This window comes from Hylobates moloch, unplaced genomic scaffold (assembly GCF_009828535.3).
Source record: "Hylobates moloch isolate HMO894 unplaced genomic scaffold, HMol_V3 SCAFFOLD_9, whole genome shotgun sequence".
Taxonomy (NCBI): domain Eukaryota; kingdom Metazoa; phylum Chordata; class Mammalia; order Primates; family Hylobatidae; genus Hylobates; species Hylobates moloch.
In genome coordinates this window covers 88,864,143-88,889,018 of record NW_026652284.1, presented here as the reverse complement: position 1 = coordinate 88,889,018, position 24,876 = coordinate 88,864,143, and the positions used below count along the sequence as shown (strand labels likewise).

The 24,876-nt window shown below is 37.5% G+C and overlaps 1 long non-coding RNA gene across 1 annotated transcript; it reads right to left on the bottom strand.

Moving 5' to 3' along the window:
* Positions 1-5,361: 5,361 nt before the first annotated feature.
* LOC131384191 (uncharacterized) lies at positions 5,362-24,635 on the bottom strand. Its single transcript, XR_009214796.1, has 3 exons — positions 15,469-24,635; positions 12,227-12,384; positions 5,362-8,926 (listed from the first exon to the last, which is right to left on the bottom strand). It is a non-coding gene; the product is annotated as an uncharacterized LOC131384191 (long non-coding RNA).
* Positions 24,636-24,876: the final 241 nt, after the last annotated feature.

The window sequence follows — 24,876 nt, the reverse complement described above, 5'->3', positions numbered from 1 at the left end:
ATACTGTGAGATAAAATAGTAGTGTGGAATTACGGAATAACTGTTTTTTTAAAGTTCAATCTACAGAAAATGAGCTAACAGCTCTGATCAACTGCCTAAGAAGTAAAAGAATACACTTTTGTTGAGTAGCTCAGGCTTTACAAAGGAAAACTTATTACTACTTATATACTGCATTCAAAGTAAAGTTAGATTTGATACAATCTAGTAAATTCATGGGTGTTAAACAAATGAAGTAGCAATGCAATTGAAGCAAGAACTCAGCCTCTACTGAAAATATTACAGAGATTGATGGATTTACTATACTCAAATTTTTCTACTTTCTGAACACAATAAGATACTGCTATTTTCCTCATCTTAGAGCTACACAAACACAGACTTGTGCATTCTAGTACCACTAAGCTTTATCTTCTGCAAAAACTTTGGATTAGGCCGTAACTTTCTTCCCCCTGAATAAATTTTTCTCCCTGAGTTAATCATAAGAAAAAGAAAATGTAGAGCTAGCCAGATGCTTCAATAATGAAGAAAATTGTTTTGGTGTTATCCAAAGAGGAAAAAAGCCAGGAGATTTGGAAACCTCAGGCCATTTTAGACCACACCCAGTCTGCTGCACATAGGCTGTGACACTCCTTTTTGGCAGCTTCCCAAACAGCTACATGCACCACGCAGGTTCAGCACTTCAGTCTTAAATATGTGTGGCCTGAGTTGGCTTCCACCAGCTGACTATCTTATTTCATGCAATCCAAATCATCCCTAACATTAAACATCCTTCTAACTAAATCATACTCAGTACTAAACTGCCAGGCAAGCAAATGGCAGAAGAACAGGATTTTTAGCTTTTCAGATGCAAGAACTAGTTACTGACTCATGTCAAAGAAAAAACTGACTAGATTTGTAACAAGGCTCCACTTGTTTAAAGGGAAGCTGAATAATGTTAAGAATTCAGTAAACACCATAGCTAATCGGAGATGTACTTAGTGATTTAGGAAGAGGAAATGATCAGTAACACTTAAAACACTTGGTAAGCTAAGGAGGTCATCTTTCACCATAGTTACAAATCAGATTCTACTTTGTATCTCAGGTTCAAAGAATTTTGGAACCCTAAAGAATTTTAGTAGGAAAATAATTTTGGAATTCCTTTCCTACTAATATCTTTGTTCATTGGGAATTAACATGAATAAAAATACAATGCTTTGTGGTATAGAATATTTTCTATAAGCACTACAATTTCTGTTACAGAACAATTTATTTTATTTTGCCATATGGGAAAGTGAGGTTGTGCATAATTTCAGTGTTTTACTTTACTTCGTTTGCTCTGCAGTTCTAACTTACAAAAGTTTCATGCCCTGTTGCTTATGGAAAACACGGGGCTCTGGGTTTACGTAAAAGGGGAAGACAAGTATTTTGGACATGTAATATGTAACTCAGGTACTAAAAGACATTTATCTGTTCCAGATTCCCTTAGATGTAATTTGTTCCTTTAGTCTACCTGAATTTTAATGCAAAAAGAATCAGTCCTAGACTAAAGTATTAAGAGAGGGCACATGCATACTTAAAATGGAAAGGGGGCACTAGGTCCTACTCCCACTCTATAAAAATACAGATCTTATGTTATCCTTTGTTCTTTAGAAATGAAGGTCTCATAAGTATAATATTTTATATGGTAATATATTGACTCCTTTTATTCATTTTCAAAAGCAAGGCTCTGATTGAACGAAGTGTTTCTAATTTTTTTCCTTATCCTGCATATAATCAGTTTGTATTTTCCAAATTATATTTTGTTTCAGAGCTTTGTTGCGATGCTAATAATCTTATTCATTTCCTTGTTACCAGGATTCAAAAATTTACTTTGAGCCACATGAAGTATTGCATCTAAAGCTAAAATGAAATGAAACTGTTTATTAAGCTTGTAATATAATGTCATCATTCACAGATGTGCCACTGGTATTGCACATTGGTGTTGTTTCCTACTTTTATTCAGTCTAATCTATTTGATAGTATTACAAATGAAGTTAAACTTGAATGTTCACAGATAGAATTTCTATCAATTACCTTTCTATCGGCTCTGAGTAAGCAGCGATGCCAAAGTAGAAGACATCAATCACTTTTCAGCATATATTTTCATGTTATTAAATGGATTTTTCAAAATGTTTTACATAGCTTTCTGAAAGAGCATTTCCACATGCCACAAAAACAATGTTAGAATGCTTTTACATAGGATAACATTTACATACTTGAAATGAGCTTCTTTATTAGAATCTCTAAATTTAAAACTGTGTTTACTAATACAAAAAAGGAAATGTTAAAATGGGATATGTACCCCTTCTAAGTTCTCTAAGTAAAATATAAATAAATATTTTTCTTATTTTAGACACCAACTGGAACTGAATATAATGGCTAGAGCCTTACAGTAACTGTGTTTTTAAATCACATTTGAGGAAAATATTTTACCATGTCTATTATTACTATAGATAATTAATCAACATTTACTCTCTAGAGCTATTTTTAAAATTGTCTCCAAATTTTATTTTGTGATTTCAGTTTGGAGGATGGATGCCATTCCATATACAACTAATTGACTAATACAAAACTTCTTAACTCCATGTAGCACCAATTTGAAAAGCAAATACATTTTGATTTTTTTTTTTATCAAGTGCAGTGGCTCACACCTGTAATCCCATCACTTTGGGAGGCCAAGGTAGATGGACCACTTGAGCTCAGGGGTTGAGACCAAGACTAGCCTGGGCAACATGGCAAAACCCCATATCCACACACATACACACCAAGCCAGGCATGGTGGCACTGTGCTACTCAGAAGGCTGAGGTGGGAGGACTGCTTGAGCCCGGGAGGACGAGGCTGCAGCGAACTATGACTGCACCCCTGCACTCCAGCCTGCGTGACAGAAAGAGACCCTGTGGCATGATCATAGCTCACTGCAGCCTCAAGCTCCAAAGTCAAGTGATCCTCCTATCTAAGCTGCCACACCTGGCTCATTTTTTATTTTTATTTTTTGTAGAGACAGAGGTCTCACTGTGTTGCCCAGGCTGGTCTCAAACTCCTAGGCTCAAGTGATTCTCCCACCTTGGCCTCGCAAAGTGCTGGGATTACAGGCATGAGCTACCACACCTGGCCTAGAATTTATTTTTTAAAGTAGCTTTTCAAGCTCAATTTCAAAAACTTGTAATATATCCATGTGCTATCCCGTTTATTTCCTATCAAGCTTTGTGTCATTGAGGCAATCACACGAGAAAAACAGGTTCAACATACGCAAATCAATAAATGTAATCCAGCATATAAACAGAACCAAAGACAAAAACCACATGATTATCTCAATAGATGCAGAAAAGGCTTTTGACAAAATTCAACAACGCTTCATGCTAAAAACTCTCAATAAATTAGGTATTGATGGGACGTATCTCAAAATAATAAGAGCTATATACGACAAACCCACAGCCAATATCATACTGAATGGGCAAAAACTGGAAGCATTCCCTCTGAAAACTGGCACAAGACAGGGATGCCCTCTCTCACCGCTCCTATTCAACATAGTGCTGGAAGTTCTGGCCAGAGCAATCAGGCAGGAGAAGGAAATAAAGGGTATTCAATTAGGAAAAGAGGAAGTCAAACTGTCCCTGTTTGCAGATGACATGATTGTATATCTAGAAAATCCCATTGTCTCAGCCCAAAATCTCCATAAGCTGATTAGCAACTTCAGCAAAGTCTCAGGATACAAAATCAATGTACAAAAATCACAAGCATTCTTGTACACCAATCACAGACAAACAGAGAGCCAAATCATGAGTGAACTCCCATTCACAATTGCTTCAAAGAGAATAAAATACCTAGGAATCCAACTTACAAGGGATGTGAAGGACCTCTTCAAGGAGAACTACAAACCACTGCTCAATGAAATCAAAGAGGATACAAACAAATGGAAGAACATTCCATGCTCATGGGTTGGAAGAATCAATATCGTGAAAATGGCCATACTGCCCAAAGTAATTTATAGATTCAATGCCATCCCCATCAAGCTACCAATGACTTTCTTCACAGAATTGGAAAAAACTACTTTAAAGTTCATATGGAACCAAAAAAGAGCCCGCATTGCCAAGTCAATCCTAAGCCAAAAGAACAAAGCTGGAGGCATCATGCTACCTGACTTCAAACTATACTACAAGGCTACAGTAACCAAAACAGCATGGTACTGGTACCACAACAGAGATATAGATCAATGGAACAGAACAGAGCCCTCAGAAATGATGCCGCATATCTACAACTATTTGATCTTTGACAAACCTGACAAAAACAAGAAATGGGGAAAGGATTCCCTATTTAATAAATGGTGCTGGGAAAACTGGCTAGCCATATGTAGAAAGCTGAAACTGGATCCCTTCCTTACACCTTATACAAAAATTAATTCAAGATGGATTAAAGACTTAAATGTTAGACCTAAAACCATTAAAATCCTACAAGAAAACCTAGGCAATACCATTCAGGCCATAGGCGTGGGCAAGGACTTCATGTCTAAAACACCAAAAGCAATGGCAACAAAAGCCAAAATTGACAAATGGGATCTCATTAAACTAAAGAGCTTCTGCACAGCAAAAGAAACTACCATCAGAGTGAACAGGCAACCTACAGAATGGGAGAAAATTTTTGCAACCTACTCATCTGACAAAGGGCTAATATCCAGAATCTACAATGAACTCATACAAATTTACAAGAAAAAAACAAACAACCCCATCAAAAAGTGGGCAAAGGACATGAACAGACACTTCTCAAAAAAAGACATTTATGCAGCCAGAAAACACATGAAGAAATGCTCATCATCACTGGCCATCAGAGAAATGCAAATCAAAACCACAGTGAGATACCATCTCCCACCAGTTAGAATGGCCATCATTAAAAAATCAGGAAACAACAGGTGCTGGAGAGGATGTGGAGAAATAGGAACACTTTTACACTGTTGGTGGGACTGTAAACTAGTTCAACCATTGTGGAAGTCAGTGTGGCGATTCCTCAGGGATCTAGAACTAGAAATACCATTTGACCCAGCCATCCCATTACTGGGTATATACCCACAGGAGTATAAATCATGCTGCTATAAAGACACATGCACACGTATGTTCACTGCGGCACTATTCACAATAGCAAAGACTTGGAACCAACCCAAATGTCCAACAACAATAGACTGGATTAAGAAAATGTGGCACATATACACCATGGAATACTATGCAGCCATAAAAAATGATGAGTTCATGTCCTTTGTAGGGACATGGATGAAACTGGAAAACATCATTCTCAGTAAACTATCGCAAGGACAAAAAACCAAACACCGCATGTTCTCACTCATAGGTGGGAATTGAACAATGAGAACTCATGGACACAGGAAGGGGAACATCACATTCCGGGTACTGTTGTGGGGTGGGGGGTGGGGGGGGCGGGGACAGCATTAGGAGATATACCTAATGCTAAATGACGAGCTAATGGGTGCAGGAAATCAACATGGCACATGGATACATATGTAACAAACCTGCACATTGTGCACATGTACCCTAAAACCTAAAGTATAATTAAAAAAAAAAAGAAAAACAGAACTTTTACTAGACTCCATGCTATCTCTTATCTAACACATCTAGTTCATCATCAAGTCTTAGTACTTTTAAGTTTTAGTATTTCTTAAATCTGCTCCTTTTCTCTCTTTATCCTCACCATAGTACCACAGTTTCATTTTTTTCTCACTTGGACAAGTCTGCCTACCTACTTTCTCTACCAGCTCAAGACTGTTTTAGGTACATCAACTACAATGCCAGCAAGATAATGGGTTCAATGTAGATAGCACTTTAGCAGACTTCCCTCATCTATGGAATAAAGTCCTAGCTCTATAGTGTCATATACATAGCTGTTGGTAACCTGGCTACTTTCTATTTCTTTCTCCATTTCAATTCTTACCACAGTCTAATTTTGATTTAAAAAAATATTTATTGAACTGCATTTGTCAGGTATCTTCTTCTATGGATTATGCATTCATATACTTTCCCATTTTTTATTGATCTTTGAAATTCATAAATGTGCACTGAATTACACTAAAAGACTTTTTCTTCATTAAAAAAATGCCAGAATAAGCACAATTTATACAATAAATTCTTTAATAAGATGTCATCAATTTAAGATAGACCAAAATATCTGTGACCCCACTTAGTCTAAAATTGTACTTTTCAATGGCATTACTGACCCACGTGGCTACAATAGGAAGAGCCAGAGTAAGGGGGAGGTAGGAAGAATAATATTCTTCTTGGACTCCAGAAGCAGATCCAATGGTTTATTTTCCATCCAACTTTATTTTTCATCATTTAACATCCATGTTGTCTTTAGTTATTAACATCTTCAAATCATCTGTCCTTCTGTGGATCACTCCCAGAGTGCCATCATCCTTTGAGTCTTCAATACCCATCAAAACCTTAAACTCATCATTTCAAGTCCTTTTTGATCTGTAATCACCAACAGTCATGTACTACCAAGACCACAGTCTGGTGCCTGCTATAGGCAAAACTCTGTGTTAAGCAATACGAGGAAAAGTAATACACAACATTTACCCCATAATGCACCAGTACAGTGCGAAAGAGGTAAACACATCTACTTACCTTCACAGAATGTGGCTTTACATCTTCTGTATGCTAGACTCTGCCCTTCAAGGCCTCTGCCAATTCCAGTGATCTCTGAAATCTCATTTGCTTGTTCTCCCTGCCACATCTAATGCAGACCTCTCAATTATATTTATTTAGTTCTCATTCTTTACCATGTTTTTTACTTCTGCTTCCAACTTTTTTTTTTTTTTTTTTGTGAGATGGAGTCTTGCTCTGTCACCCAGCCTGGAGTGCAGTGGTGCAATCTTGGCTCGCTGTAACCTCCACCTCCTGGCTTCAGGAGATTCTCCTGCCTCGGCCTCCCAAGTAGCCGGGATTACAGGCGCCGGCCACCACGCCCGGCTAATTTTTGTAGTTTTAGTAGAAATAAGGTTTCACCATGTTAGTCAGGCTGGTCTCGAACTCCTGACTTGAGGTGATCCACCAGCCTCGGCCTCCCAAAATGCTGGGATAAGAAGCCTGATACTTTAGCCCCTTAACCTGCTCTTCTCTCTCTACATTCTCTCTTTTCCTTAAGAATTAAATGGAAGCCAATGCCTTCATCAGCTCCTATTTAGGCATTTTCCAAATAGTAATCCTTAAGGGCTCACGAAGTTCTCCTAGGGGATCACGATGTTAAAGTTAATAATAGTATCTGTTTCAGTACTTATTTTTTAATGTAAATAAAAATTATTTTTAAAATGTTCATCTCAAATGGAGTATTTGGAGAGCCTGGGAGTGGAAGCACAGTGAAAATAACAGTAATCATCAGAAATCAAAGAAAGGAAGCACTGCTGGTCACGACTTCATATCATTACTTCGTTTTAAATCATCTATTTCTGGTCGCTTAAGACATAATTTGTGTCCTGACTGAAGAAATATGAGAAAATGTTGAATTATATGATAATGAGGGGTAGAAATAGGATAAATGTGCAAATTTGCCTCAAAATGATCTTCCTCGGACCCATTAGTTTAATTTGCCTGATTATAATTCTTTAAAAGTGTATCAATATTTCCTGTAATCCCCCCTCCCGGAAAATGATATTAATAAGATAAACTATAGTGACAACAATACCCAATATGATTTAATGTTTAATAAAGTATAATAATTATAAAAACTTTTTTCCTAAATCACTTTATTACATGCCATATAAAAATTGGAAAATAATTTTTATTTTTATTTGGCAGGGTCATACATTATTGTGAAACAGATCATTCATCCAAAAAGCTTGGGAAATAATGATAAATGTCAGTGATCCCCAAAGTATATTCCTCAGAATATCAGTTGCATGAAGTTCGTATTTTAAGAATAATGCCTTTATTGTTTTAGGAAAAAATGATGCACATTCAGTTTAGAAAGTACACTAAAAAGTGCCAAGAAAAAAACCCTAACAATCTACAAATATCCCATCACCCAAATATAGCCATTGCCAACTTTTATTAAACATCTTTACAAATACATAGTTTGTAAAAGGAAACCTCAGATGAGCAGATATAATTTAAGGAAAATTGAATAATCATGATTATTGTAAAAATAAAATTCAAAAATAAATGGAAAACAATACTGAAATTCAGATAAAGTTTCACCTCCACAGAAGATATGGTTGCTAAATAAAGCATCTCCCTAAGGCTGAGAAAAAAATGTTAAGAATCTTTGATGTCACTTTTGAAACGATGTGTTTTAACTTTAATCAGTCTCTTTGTAAGGAAAGATTAAATTATCACACTCTACCTTGTACCTACCCTCACCCTAATTTTTGTTATATTTTTCTCTTCAGCTAATCAAAGGTTAAATTTACATTTTTCTCATTTATATTTTATAACAATAATTCCCAATTGCTTCAGTGCTATATTTATTTTTTACATAGGATTAATAAAAATACTGGATCACAGGTATTTAGATTAAATGGGAATTATATAGAAATCTCTTATAAACTGTAAAGTGCTAGATAAATATTTGTTCTAATATAGTAATACCTCCCACCCTTCCTTCTCTCTACTTGCTTTTTAAAATTCTCCATCCTAGTAAGAAAAATCTACTCACTGTGCCTCTAAAAAATATTGTTTTCTTGGGAGGTGGAGCCAAGATGGCCGAATAGGAACAGCTCCGGCGTACAGCTCCCAGCATGAGCAATGTAGAAGACGGGTGATTTCTCCATTTCCAACTGAAGTACCAGGTTCATCTCACTGGGGAGTGCCACACAGTGGGTGCAGGACAGTGGGTGCAGCGCACTGCGTGAGCTGATGCAGGGCAAGGCATTGCCTCCCCCAGGAAGTGCAAGGGAGCAGGAAATTCCCTTTCCTGGTCAAAGAAAGGGGAGACAGATGGCACCTGGAAAATCGGGTCAATCCCACTCTAATACTGCACTTTTCCAACGAGCTTAACAAATGGCACACCAGATTATATCCCGCACCTGGCTCAGAGGGTCCTATGCCCATGGAGCCTCACTCATTGCTAGCACAGCAGTCTGAGATCAAACTGCAAGGCAGCAGCGAGGCTGGGGGAGGGGCGCCCACCATTGCCCAGGCTTGAGTAGGTAAACAAAGCGGCCAGGAAGCTCCAACTGGGTGGAGCACACCACAGCTCAAGGAGGCCTGCCTGCCTCTGTAGGCTCCACCTCTGGGGGCAGGGCACAGACAAACAAAAGGCAGCAGTAACCCCTGCAGACTTAAATGTCTCTGTCTGACAGTTTTGAAGAGAGTAGTGGTTCTCCCATCACCCAGCCTGAAATCTGAGAACAGGCAGACTGCCTCCTCAAGAGGGTCCCTGACCCCCCGAGTAGCCTAACTGGGAGGCACCCCCTGGTAGGGGCGGACTGACACCTCACACGGCTGGGTACTCCTCTCAAACAAAACTTCCAGAGGAACAATCAGGCAGCAGCATTTGCAGTTCACCAATGTCCACTGTTCTGCAGCCACTGCTGCTGATACCCAGCAGGGTCTGGAGTGGACCTCCAGCAAACTCCAACAGACCTGCAGCTGAGGGTCCTGACTATTAGAAGGAAAACAAACAAACAGAAAGGACATCCACACCAAAAACCCATCTGTACGTCACCATCATCAAAGACCAAAGGTAGATAAAACCACAAAGATGGGGAAAAAACAGAGCAAAAACACTGGAAACTCTAAAAATCACAGCGCCTCTCCCCACCAAAGGAATGCAGCTCCTCACTAGCAACGGAACAAACCTGGACTGAGAATGACTTTGATGAGTTGAGAGAAGAAGGTTTCAGAAGATCAAACTACTCTGACCTAAAGGAGGAAGCTGGAACCAATGGCAAAGAAGTTAAAAACCTTGAAAAAAAATTAGACGAATGGATAACTAGAATAATCAACGCAGAGAAGTCCTTAAAGGACCTGATGGAGCTAAAAACCATGGCACGAGAACTACGTGATGAATGCACAAGCCTCAGCAGCCAATGCAATCAACAGGAAGAAAGGGTATCAGCAATGGAAGACGAAACGAATGAAATGAAGCAAGAAAAGAAGTTTAGAGAAAAAAGAATAAAAAGAAACGAACAAAGCCTCCAAGAAATATGGGACTATGTGAAAAGACCAAATCTACATCTGATTGGTGTACTTGAAAGTGATGGGGAAGAAAGGAAACAAGTTGGAAAACACTCTGCAGGATATTACCCAGGAGAACTTCCCGAATCTAGCAAGGCAGGCCAACATTCAGATTCAGGAAATACAGTGAATGCCACAAAGATACTCCTTGAGAAGAGCAACTCCAAGACACATAATTGTCAGATTCACCAAAGTTGAAATGAAGGAAAAAATGTTAAGGGCAGCCAGAGAGAAAGGTAGGGTTACCTACAAAGGGAAGCCCATCAGACTAACAGCGGATCTCTCGGCAGAAACTCTACAAGCCAGAAGAGAGGGGGGCCAATATTCAACATTCTTAAAGAAAAGAATTTTCAACCCAGAATTTCATATCCAGCCAAACTAAGCTTCATAAGTGAAGGAGAAATAAAATACTTTACAGACAAGCAGACGCTGAGTGATTTTGTCACCACCAGGCCTGCCCTAAAAGAGCTCCTGAAGGAAGCACTAAACATAGAAAGGAACAACTGGTACCAGCCACTGCAAAAACATGCCAAATTGTAAAGACCATCGAGGCTAGGAAGAAACTGCATAACTAATGAGCAAAATAAACAGCTAACATCATAATGACAGGATCAAATTCACACATAACAATATTAACTTTAAATGTAAATGGGCTAAATGCTCCAATTAAAAGACACACACTGGAAAATTGGATAAGGAGTCAAGACCCATCAGTGTGCTGTATTCAGGAAACCCATCTCACGTGCAGAGACACACATAAACTCAAAATAAAGGGATGGAGGAAGATCTACCAAGCAAATGGAAAACAAAAAAAGGCAGGGATTGCAATCCTACTCTTGGATAAAACAGACTTTAAACCAACAAAGATCAAAAGAGACAAAGAAGGCCATTACATAATGGTAAAGGGATCAATTCAACAAAAAGAACTAACTATCCTAAATATATATGCACCCAATACAGGAGCACCCAGATTCATAAAGCAAGCCCTTAGTGACCTACAAAGAGACTTAGACTCCCATACAATAATAATGGGAGATTTTAACACCCCACTCCCAACATTAGACAGATAAACGAGACAGAAAGTTAACAAGGATACCCAGGAATTGAACTCAGCTCTGCACCAAGCGGACCTAATAGACATCTACAGAACTGTCCACCCCAAATCAACAGAATATACATTCTTTTCAGCACCACACCACACCTACTCCAAAACTGTCCACATAGTTGGAAGTAAAGCTCTCCTCAGCAAATGTAAAAGAACAGAAATTATAACAAACTGTCAGCAAATGTAAAAGAACAGAAATTATAACAAACTGTCTCTCAGACCACAGTGCAATCAAACTAGAACTCAGGATTAAGAAACTCACTCAAAACCGCTCAACTACATGGAAACTGAACAACCTGCTCCTGAATGACTACTGGGTATGTAACGAAATGAAGGCAGAAATAAAGATGTTCTTTGAAACCAAAGAGAACAAAGACACAACACACCAGAATCTCTGGGACACATTCAAAGCAGTGTGTAGAGGGAAATTTATAGCACTAAATGCCCACAAGAGAAAGCAGGGAAGATCTAAAATTGACACCCTAACATCACAATTAAAAGAACTAGAGAAGCAAGAGCAAACACATTCAAAAGCTATCAGAAGGCAAGAAATAACTAAGATTAGAGCAGAACTGAAGGAAACAGAGACTCAAAAAACCCTTCAAAAAATCAATGAAACTAGGAGCTGGTTTTTTGAAAAGATCAACAAAATTGATAGACCGCTAGCAAGACTAATAAAGAAGAAAAGAGAGAAGAATCAAATAGACGCAATAAAAAATAACAAAGGGGATATCACCACCAATCCCACAGAAATACAAACCACCATCAGAGAATACTATAAACACCTCTATGCAAATAAACTAGAAAAACTAGAAGAAATGGATAAATTCCTTGACACATACACCCTCCCAAGACTAAACCAGGAAGAAGTTGAATCTCTGAATAGACCAATAACAGGCTCTGAAATTGAGGCAATAATTAATAGCTTACCAACCAAAAGAAGTCCAGGACCAGATGTATTCACAGCCGAATTCTACCAGAGGTACAAGGAGGAACTGGTACCATTCCTTCTGAAACTATTCCAATCAATAGAAAAAGAGGGAATCCTCCCTCATTTTATGAGGCCAGCATCATCCTGATACCAAAGCCTGGCAGAGACACAACAAAAAAAAAGACAATTTCAGACCAATATCCTTGATGAACATTGATGCAAACATCCTCAGTAAAATACTGGCAAACCGAATCCAGCAACATATCAAAAAGCTTATCCACCATGATCAAGTGGGCTTCATCCTTGGGATTGCAAGGCTGGTTCAACATACGCAAATCAATAAATGTAATCCAGCATATAAACAGAACCAAAGACAAAAACCACATGATTATCTCAATAGATGCAGAAAAGGCCTTTGACAAAATTCAACAACCTTCATGCTAAAAACTCTCAATAAATTAGGTATTGATGGGATGTATCCCAAAATAATAAGAGCTATCTATGACAAACCCGCAGCCAGTATCATACTGAATGGACAAAAACTGGAAGCATTCCCTTTGAAAACTGGCACAAGACAGGGATGCCCTCTCTCACCACTCCTATTCAACATAGTGCTGGAAGTTCTGGCCAGGGCAATCAGGCAGGAGAAGGAAATAAAGGGCATTCAATTAGGAAAAGAGGAAGTCAAATTGTCCCTGTTTGCAGATGACATCACTGTATATCTAGAAAACCCCACTGTCTGAGCCTAAAATCTCCTTAAGCTCATAAGCAACTTCAGCAAAGTCTCAGGATACAAAATCAATGTGCAAAAATCACAAGCATTTTTATACACCAATAACAGACAGAGTGAAATCATGAGTGAACTCCCATTCACAATTGCTCCAAAGAGAATAAAATACCTAGGAATCCAACTTACAAGGGATGTGAAGGACCTCTTCAAGGAGAACTACAAACCACTGCTCAATGAAATAAAAGAGGATACAAACAAATGGAAGAACATTCCATGCTCATGGATAGGAAGAATCAATATCGTGAAAATGGCCATACTGCCCAAGGTAATTTCTAGATTCAATGCCATCCCCATCAAGCTACCAATGACTTTCTTCACAGAATTGGAAAAAATGACTTTAAAGTTCACATGGAACCAAAAAAGAGCCGGCATTGCCAAGTCAATCCTAAGCCAAAAGAACAAAGCGGGAAGCATCACGCTACCTGACTTCAAAGTATACTACAAGGCTACAGTAACCAAAACAGCATGGTACTGGTACCAAAACAGAGATATAGACCAATGGAACAGAACAGGGGTCTCAGAAATAATGCCACATATCTACAACTATCTGATCTTTGACAAACCTGATAAAAACAAGAAATGGGGAAAGGATTCCCTATTCAATAAATGGTGCTGGGAAAACTGGCTAGCCATATGTAGAAAGCTGAAACTGGATCCCTTCCTTATACCTTATACAAAAATTAATTCAAGATGGATTAAAGACTTAAATGTTAGACCTGAAACCATAAAAACCCTAGAAGGAAACCTAGGCAATACCATTGAGGACACAGGCATGGGCAAGGACTTCATGTCTAAAACACCAAAAGCAATGGCAACAAAAGCCAAAATTGACAAATGGGATCTAATTAAATTAAAGAGCTTCTGCACAGCAAAAGAAACTACCATCAGAGTGAATAGGCAACCTACAGAATGGGAGAAAATTTTTGCAACCTACTCATCTGACAAAGGGCTAATATCCAGAATCTACAATGAACTCAAACAAATTTACAAGAAAAAAACAAACAACCCCATCAAAAAGTGGGTGCAGGATATGAACAGACACTTCTCAAAAGAAGATATTTACGCAGCCAAAAAACACATGAAAAAATGCTCATCATCACTGGCCATCAAAGAAATGCAAATCAAAACCACAATGAGATACCATCTCACACCAGTTAGAATGGCCATCATTAAAAAGTCAGGAAACAACAGGTGCTGGGGAGGATGTGGAGAAATAGGAACACTTTTACACTGTTGGTGGGACTGTAAACTAGTTTAACCATTGTGGAAGTCAGTGTGGCGATTCCTCAGGGATCTAGAACTAGAAATACCATTTGACTCAGCCATCCCATTACTGGGTATATACCCAAAGGATTATAAATCATGCTGCTATAAAGACATATGCACACGTATGTTTATTGCGGCACTATTCACAATAGCAAAGACTTGGAACCAACCCAGATGTCCAACAATGATAGACTGGATTAAGAAAATGTGGCACATATACGCCATGGAATACTATGCAGCCATAAAAAAGGATGAGTTCATGTCCTTTGTAGGGACATGGATGAAGCTGGAAACCATCATTCTCAGCAAACTATCGCAAGGACGAAAAACCAAACACTGCATGTTCTCACTCATAGGTGGGAACTGAACAACGAGAACACATGGACACAGGAAGGGGAACATCACACACTGGGGCCTGTTGTGGGGCGGGGGGAGGGGGGAGGGATAGCATTAGGAGATATACCTTATGCTAAATGATGAGTTAATGGGTGCAGCACACCAACATGGCACATGTATACATATGTAACAAACCTGCACACTGTGCACATGTACCCTCAAAGTATAATAATAGCAAAATTTTAAAAAACATACTGTTTTCTCAACTTTAAGACTGATGCATAAGTTGCTCCCTCTACTGGGAATGCCAACACTCTATCTAAAACTATCTTGACTTTTGGCCAGGCGTGGTGGCTCACGCCTGTAATCCTGGCACTTTGTGAGGCAGAGATGGGAAGATTGCATGAGCTTAGGAGTTCGAGACCAGCCAGGGCAACATGGTGAAACCCAGTCTCTACTAAAATCCAAAAAATTAGCCTGGCGTGGTGGCACATGCCTGTAGTCCCAGCTACTCGGGAGGCTGAGACAGGAGAATCGCTTGGACACAGGAGGCGGAGCTTGCAGTGAAGGGAGATCAGGCCACTGCACTCCAGCCTGGGTGACAGAGCAAGACCCTGTCTCAATAAATAAATAAATACTATCCAACTTTCAATATCAAGACCAAGCCCCTTCTCCTCCCTTGTCTTTACAGAATCCTCCAATCTTTAGTGGCATCTTCATCTGAAGATATACATCACAAACATATTAATTCACTAGGCAATTAAAAGTCACTCTTCCAGCCTGGGTGACATGGCAAAATCCCGTTTCCACAAAAAAATACAAAAATTAGCTGAGCATGGTGGCACCCACCTGTAGTCCCAGTTACTCAGGAGGCTGAGATGGGAGGATCGCGTGAGCCAAGGAGGCAGAGGTTGCAGTAAGCTGAGACTGCACCACTGCACTCCAGCCTGACTGGACCCTATCTCAAAAAAAAAAAAAAAAAAAAAAAGTAAGACCCCCATCTCAAAAAAAAAAAAATCACTTTTATACTGACCTACTGGAAAGCTATAGGCTGATTATACTGAAGTAATTTTCATTCTTACGCATTGTCTACAAACTAAATCACAAGCTCCTTGAAGGCAAGATCTAAGTATTAGATTTTTGTCTCCATGCAGCCTTCTGTTTTGTACATACCAGGACCACTGGTATATTCATTTTATAAGCTTCCAGAAACCAGGGAATATAATTGTGTACCATAGAGCATATACAATGCTTTACATTAAGTTAGTAGATATTTAACTAAACTTTGCCTCTGAGACTGACGTTATTCAACAGATAAAAAGAAATACACAAATTACAATGAACATAATCTGCAAATCTACAAATTATGGAGAATATAATTTAATATGTGAGCATTTGGGAGTTCATTCCTCATATTTAGAACCAATACTAAGAGGGTGCTTCTATGTTCTTAATATTAAAAAGGCACTCTTAGGATGACTGAAGATAATCTTTATAAACATCATCAAGCATTATAGGTCAATGTAGTAGATGCAGATGAATTTAGAAGACAAGCTTGAGCTAAATGTGTAGTAAAATGAAATCTAAAACATATACTGAAAAAAATTTTAAGAAGAAATACCAGATATTTATGAATTTACTTTTTATTCTGTTTCTCTCATAAAATTTGAAGGGAAACAATTTTTAAATTAGTTCATTTAGATTTTCACTTGTTCTAATGAAACTTACACAATGGTATAGGTGATGATAATTTTTCTTTAACTAAAAAGAAAACAAAAAACATCATTCTACATAGTTGAATTTCCCATATTAAAATTCCACTTGAAAAAATGCCATGTAAACTGACAAAGCATAATTAACTTTTGGGTTTTAATATTATTATAAAATTTTATTATACTGCAAATGTAGTCAGGTATATGTAGAGTAAGTATGGCACACAACTGCAGTTGCATTTTGTGTTCTTGGAATATAAAGATGCAAGTAACAAGAAGCTACTGCTTCGTTACCAAGAAGTCAAGTTTAATTTGCTTTCTTTTCCCCTCTCTCTTCAACTGGCCAAAATACAAGTTCCACTGCAAATGCAACAACCAGAAAACACAGATGCCATCATAAATACATAATGCTGCCAAGTAGGAAACCCTACATTGACAAATAACAGAACTCCCCATAGCAACTGGAAGACGTTCTAGGCAGCATATTCAGTCCTGAGGCTATACTATAAATAAAATTTATGCATCCCTTAAAACTGAAATACATTTTTTGTTTTTTGTTTAACACCAACATTTACTGTTACCCAATGGGTAATTTTTCTGTCTGCTTCATATTCTTAATGGATTGAGAAATTTCCCAAGTCTTTCATTCTGAACTGCTGGAATAGATAACTGCTATCACAAAGTTCCTGCTGAGCCTTAAATAAAATTGGCCACATTCAATTAAAACACAAAACCACAAACAGCTTTCCAACTTTACTAACCAAATTCATAGTCTGATAACCTAATTTGAGTGTTAAAGTTTAGCAATTGAATGATACTCCTCACCATTAGCTGGCTTGGAGACAAAATATGAAACTGACAAATATTCATAAGCATTCACTGTGGGCTCAATATATGTTAGATGTTGTAGGGGAAAGGAAATTGAAGACAAGTTCCTCTCATGTACAGGAATTTTTCCTCTAGCTTTTAGAAATTATTAATTCTGGACACTAATAAATCAAAGCAGTACTTCCTCAGATAATCTGATTTCTCGTGGGCCATCTTGCAGGAAACAACCTTTGCCTATATTGTTCTAAAGTCTGAACATCTAAAAGTAAACATTTCAAGCATTACATATCAACAGATATAAAAACCAGAAGAGAACAGAATCTTTTAAAGCAGGAATAAGATAAAGGCTGTTTACCTCTGCAAATAGCTTTGGTTTTAAATCCAAACAAAGTTTTACAATTTTTTCAATGATATCTTTCTCCATCATAATCACTATAACATCTCAATGCTTGCTGACACTGCCTAGTTGAAGAAGCCTATAGGCTTCAACATCTTATTCATTATGTTCTCAATAAAGATATTTAGGTCTATGGATAAATTATAAAACCAATTCTTTCTAGATTTTTTCCCAAGAAATACGCATGTATCATGTCCACCTGAAAACCATAAGAAGCCAAATAAAAAGTTATTTTCATCCACAGTTTATTAGCATTTGAAAAACGTTACTTACTGGTATGTTCGCATCTCCAGTATTTAAGCTTACTCAATGGCTATGTCATCTGCAATTAAACTTTTTAAAAATCCATTGAACACAACAAGGTTAACATACACTGTGACTGTATTTTTATACATATATACAATGCTCTATTTATATCTTTCAAGTATTTATATATATTTGAATTGGCACAGATAATAACATATTAAAATTAGTTCTAATATCATTGAATCAGACTTTAAAATTCCTGAGCATGATTTATTATCTATCTTACGTGGGCATACAGGTGAATTGTTTAATCTGGAAATATTAAACAAAAATATTCTATCCCCTGTACAGCAATCTCGAGAAAGTTACATGTAAAAACCAAGAATACATTTATGATAAAATTCCACAATTATTATAATATTTGGCTTGATTTTGATTAAAATATGCTACTTTTAGTTTAAAATAACAAACCAAAAAAAAGAAGAAAAAGAAAAAACCAGCCTGCAGTTTCTATAATTTAAAAAATTTAAAACTCTAGGTGGCGTACATCTACAAGCTTGTAGGAGGAAAATTATCCAATTGAAAAATCAAACTTTATTACTATTTCTAATCAATGACTGTTAAAACTTTGAATTGAAAACTTGTCCACTGACATTTGAGGTTTGTTAATAGAAAAAATTAAGTACAAATTCATGGCCGGGCATGGTGGCTCACCCCTGTAATCCCAGCACTCTGGGAGGCTGAGGCAAGCAGATTACCTGAGGTCAGGAGTTTGAGACTAGCCTGGCCAACATGGTGAAACCCCGTCTCTCCTAAAAATTTAAAAATTATCCAGGTGTGGTACTGCATGCCTGTAACCCCAGCTACTACTTAGGAGGCTGAGGTGGGAGAATCACCTGAACCTGGGAGGTGGAGGTTGCAGTGAGCCGAGATCGTGCCACTATACTCCAGCTTGGGCGACAGAGCAAGACTCAAAAAAAAAGAAAAAAAAAAAGATAAAATAATTAAGTACAAATTCAAAGCCATTAAACAAAATTAGGCCATAATTTAAGCCACAAAATACCTCATTATGAGTCTTTTTAGACTAGTAAATATTTCCTTCTGGGGAAATATTTATTATTTAGAGAATAATAAAGTAAAACAATGAAATATTTAGCAGTATACACCCCCAAATTAAAAGAATATTGTTTTAAACTATTTTTACATCTTTAATGTTTATATTTTCAGAAATTCCTTCTCTAATATTTGAAAGACTGTGTTTGTGTAGGCATTGAAGTCCTTTGCAAATATATGTATTTCATTGCCCTTAATATTTGAGAACAATTCTGCATACATAAAAAGATAGTAACATTAAATCTGCCAGGTGACCATCAGATTACTCTCCCCAGAGCCAGCTGATACCACAGGGCCTGTTTCTAAGTACAGCTCTGACTCCTGGGTACTACTTAAGAGGCAACCATTTGTTTGGTACCATGTCTATGTCCCAACTGCTATTACTTTCCTTAAATCATCATATCAGTGGTGCTATTTGAAGTTTGTTTCAGTAAGACATTCTTATACAGTCTTTCCCAATGCTTTTATTTGGAACTAACCAACTTTTATTCCTCTCATAAGAACTAGAGGCATATTTATCTGTGCAGTTTGGTTTTGGTCAGAGTAAGTGGGCTATTAGAAAATTGCCAGTCAATGGGGCTGTGTTGTCTCCTATGTTCTCTGGCATACTACGTATGACAGGTACATCAGTATAGTGAAACTAAATCCAAAATCAGCTGTCATTTGAGTACAACTCTTGAAATCACTGGCTATTGTTACCACTCTGGAGACCTCCAATTTCATTTCAAACAGATATGATGTTGATAGTACACATTTTTACCTATGGTTTTCAAAAGATACACATACATTTTCACATAATTCTTACCCATGTTTTCATGTAATATTTAAGTTGCCTAATTATATCTCTCAAATTAATTATGCATAAGCTCAGATTTCTTCAGTTACAAATCCATTCTGTCTGTTTGGAAATACTCACCATTACTTGGTCTATTGCAGATAGATGTTTCCCCAGTAGTGACTTATTTGCAAGATTAATGTCTCCAAGTTTATTGTTGGTGGCAGCAGTTTGTTGAGCTGAAAACATTTTTCAGGGTTCTAAAGATTTGAATACAAATCTTATTACTTCTAATGTTTACACATTCTTATATGGAGTAGTAGAGATGTAATGACCCTATTGGAATTCACCTATTTATTTGTGGCTGCAAGTGGTTTATAGCAATATGCTTCTAATTTAACTTTTATTGGCATCCAAATCTAATTATTAATCGGTTTTTTATATTAAAAAAATTTGTATAAAAGTCTTTATATTAAGACACATGCACACGTATGTTTATCGCGGCACTATTCACAATACCAAAGACGTGGAACCAACCCAAATGTCCATCAGTGATAGACTGGATTAAGAAATGTAGCACATATACACCATGGAGTACTATGCAGCCATAAAAAAAGATGAGTTCATGTCTTTTGTTGGGACATGGATGAAGCTGGAAACCATTATTCTGAGCAAACTATCGCCAAGGACAGAAAACCAAACACCACAAGTTCTCACTCATAGGTGGGAACTGAACAATGAAAACACTTGGACACAGAGGCGGGGAACATCACACACTGGGGCCTGTCGTGGGGTGCGGGGAGCAGGGAGGGATAGCATTAAGAGGAATACCTAATGTAAATGACGAGTTAATGGGTGCTGCACACCAACATGGCACATGTATACATATGTAACAAACCTGCACATTGTGCACATGTACCCTAGAACTTAAAGTATAATTTAAAAAATAAGTAAATAGAAGTATTTATATTATTCTTGTCTTCTACTATGCTCACTATAATACAAAGTTCCTACTTTCTGTATCCACTGTGGTTATTACAATTGGGTTCTTAAATAAATATAAATATGCATATATACATAGAGAGATGCATATATGAACATATGTGTATAGATAAAGAATTTCTTTTTCTAAAGACCACAGGTCCAGCAGGGTGTAGTGCCTCACACCTGTAATCCCAGCACTTTGGGAGGCTGAGGCAGGTGGATCATGTGAGGTCAGGTGTTCAAGACCAGCCTGACCAACATGGTGAAACCCCATCTCTACTAAAAATACAAAAATTAGCTGGGTGTGGTGATGGGTGCCTGTAATCCCAGTTACTTAGGAGGCTGAGGCAGGAGAATTGCTTGAACCTGGGAGGTGGAGGTTGCAGTGAGGTGAGATCATACCACTTACACTCCAGCCTGGGTGACAAAGCTAGACTCAGTCTCAACAACAACAACAAAACAAAGCAAAACAAACCAACAAACCACTGGCCCATCTTCACTCCCTTCTCTTAAGAATTATAAGTTTTTTTAAAAAGCTGTTGAAAGCAGTCAATATAAATCAAGTGAATTCACCTTGGCTTCTGAGAAAGAAAATAATAGTATAATTCTCTGTACTAATTTTAAAATTATTAAGAGAAAGATATTCAATACACAAAACAAACATGGGTAACTCAGTTCTTTACTATAGCATCTAGGGAGAATATTGCTGCCCCCTACCAAAAAAACAGAATAGGAGATGGGGGAAAACATATAAATCAGAAGAGGGGACAACTTAAAAAATGCCACACACAATCACAATGTAAGAAACAAAGTAACATGCAGATCTCCACGAAATCATTTGCTTCTTTCAGTCATTGTTTTCAAAATACAGTCTATTCGACACCAATGGTTCTCAAATTTTAGCGGGACTCAGAAACACTGGACAGGCTTATTAAAACACAAAGTGAACCCCACTCAAGTTTCTCATTCAGTAGATACGGGGTGGCACTCAACAGTTTTCATTTCTAACAAGTTTTCAAGTGGCCAGACTTTGAGAACCACTAACCAGACCTTTCTATAGTCCATCAACTTCTCTTGGCATTCACATAGTCTTTAGAGTTGGGAAAAATTGGGGGCTAAGAATGGCTCCAGTTTACATTTCTCAAACTAGTCAAATTTCTAAGAATTATTTTTTCCTATTCTTTATGTGTTATATATATGATCCTCTTAGTAGTTTTACTGTGTTGTTCATGATACGCAGATTAGCTTTTTTTTTTTTTTTTTTTTGAGACAGTCTTGCTCTGCCACCCAGGCTGGAGTGCAGTGGCACGATTTTGGCTCACTGCAACCTCCGTCTCCCAGGTTCAAGCAGTTCTCCTGCCTCAGCCTCCTGAGTAGCTGGGATTACAGGCATTAGCCACCATGCCTGGCTAATTTTTGTATTTTTAGTAGAGACAGGGTTTCACCATGTTGGCCAGGCTGGTCTCAAACTCGTGACCTCAGGCAATCCACCCACCTTGGCCTCTCAAAGTGCTGAGATTACAGGCTTGAGCCACCACACCTGGCCTGCAGATTAGATTTTTGAAGTGACTTCCTGATTGCAGTTTCTTTTACTAGGGAACTAAGTGAAGAAGTGGAATTAAGCTACTTCTGGAAGTAGGGTTTGTTAAATAAACTATACCTAAATGTGCATAGTATTTTTAATTCATTCAAATACATACCATATGCAAGCATCATGCTAGAAACTAAAAAGGTAAATATGGACAAAAACATATAGGGTCTCTGCCCTCATGCAACTTAAGAATCTACTGAGGGAGACAGATAATCACCTGAAAATATAATTAAATGATAAACTCTCCAAATGAAAGGTGCATGACGGCTGTAATATAAAAGTGTATGATAAACTGATTTCCAGGGTAGCTAAACCTGTGTAATAAGTAATTCAGTAACTCTTATAGCTGTCTGCCTTGGTTTCACTTTTTTCTTTTTTTTGAGACAGTCTCGTTCTGTCACCCAGGCTGTAGTGTAGTGGCGTGATCTCAGCTCACTGCAACCTCCACCTCCCAGGTAGCTAAACCTGTGGTGGAAATGTAAAATTTCCAATTTCAGACAAAATGTCTGAAAGTGGCTCTGCATATCTCAGCATGTGTTATTACCAGCTATTCTAATGGGTGTTCAATGGTATCTTGTTATAATTTGCACTTCCCTATTAATAATGATGCTGAACATCTTTTCATGTGCTTATTAATCTGTACAGCTTCTTTGATGAAGTGTCTGTTCAAGTCTTTTGCCCGTTTTCTAATTGGATTATTTCTTCCTAATAAATTTTGCAACTTCTTTATATATTCTGGACATAAGTTTTCTGTTGAACATGTGTTTGCAAATATTTTCCATTTATGGCTTGCCTTTTCATCCTCTTTAACACGGTCTTCTACAAAATGTTTTTATTTTTTACAAAACTCAACTGTTTTAAAGGAATTTTAATGTCAGTTGGCCTAACCCTTGCTCAAGATTTCCTGTTTGCTTCTAAGTTTCAGTTTTATATGTTACAATAAGAACCATGACCCATTTTGAGTTAATTTTTGTTTTAGAGACAAGGTTTTGATCTCTCACCTAGGCTGGAGTGCAGTGGTGTGATGACAGCTCACCACAGCCTCAAACACCTGGTCTCAAGTGATCCTTCTGCCTCAGCCTCCCAAGTAGCTGGGACTGAAAGTATGTGCCATCATGCTCAGCTAATTTTTTAAAATTTTAGAGAGAGGTTCTCACTATGTTGCCTACCCTAGTTTCAAACTCTTGGCCTCAAGCTGTTCTCCCACCTCAGCCTGCCAACTAGCTGAAATTATAGGCACGAGCCCCCCATGCCTAGGGAGTAAAAGTTTTTATAAGGTAGAAGTTTAGGTTAAGGTTTTTCTTTCTTAGCTATGACTATTCAATTGTTCCAACACTCTTTGTTCAAAATTCAATTTTTCCAACACGTCTATGGAATTGCTTATGTACTTTTGTCAGAAATCAGTTTTTCATACTTGTGTAGGTCTATTTCTGTACTCTATTCTGTGTCTATCACTGAGCTATGTGTCTATCACTACCAAAACCACACAACCAGTACCAATATCACAGTCCCGATTACTGTACTTACGTGTCAATATCTGGTAGCATGATTCCTCCAACTACATTGTTTTCAAATTGCTTAGGATATTCTAGTTCCTTTGCTTTTTAATGTATTTTAGAATGAGCTTCATTCTGATTCTTTAGAATCAGAATCATTCAACAAAGAATCCTTCTGGGATTTTTATAGGAATTGTATTAAACCCATAAATCAACTTGGGGGCAACTTAGTTAATATATTGTCTTCCAATCCATATAAATGATTATGTTTCAGACTCTTTAAGTCTAGACATTTACAATCTATTATCTCTCTGAAGCCTGCTACCTGAAGGATTCATCTGCATAAAACCTTGGTCTCCACAACCCCTTACTGTATCCCAGACATCACTTTCTATTGATAATAACTGACTGCCAATCAGAAAATCTTTGGATTTGTCTATGACCTGGAAGCCCCCACTTCCAGTTGTCCCACCCTCCTAAGCTACATCAATGTACATCTCACCTGTATTGATTGATGCCTTATGTCTAAAATGTATAAAGCCAAGTTGTAACCCAATCACCTTAGGCACATGTTCTCAGGATCTCGAGGGCTGTGTCACAGCCCATTAGTCACTCATATTTGGCTCAAAATAAATCTCTTCAAATATTTTAGAGGTTGACTCTTCTTCAATGTCCTGTAGGTGTTTTGTTGGATTTATACTTAGTATTACATTTTGAAATTGTAAATGGTGTTAGCATATAGAAATACAATTTGATTTTTGTGTGGTTGATCTTGTATTCTGTGATCTTACTAAATTCACTAGTTCTTATAAGTTCTTGGAGATTTCTTAGGACTTTGTATGTAAAAAATAATGTTAAATGCAAATATAGTTTTTATATATATGAATTTATATATATGAAATATATAATTTTTTCATTTCCAATCTCTGTGCCTTTTATCCCCTTTTCTTATATTATTGCACTGGATGTCAAGTACTACATTGAATAGGAGTGGTGAGTGTGCATATCCTTATCTTGCTCCTAATCTTAAGAGGAATGCATTTAGTCTTTCATCATATTATTTTGTAGATGCTGAATGTTTGTGGAAGAAGGAAGTATAACAACTTCATGAACTT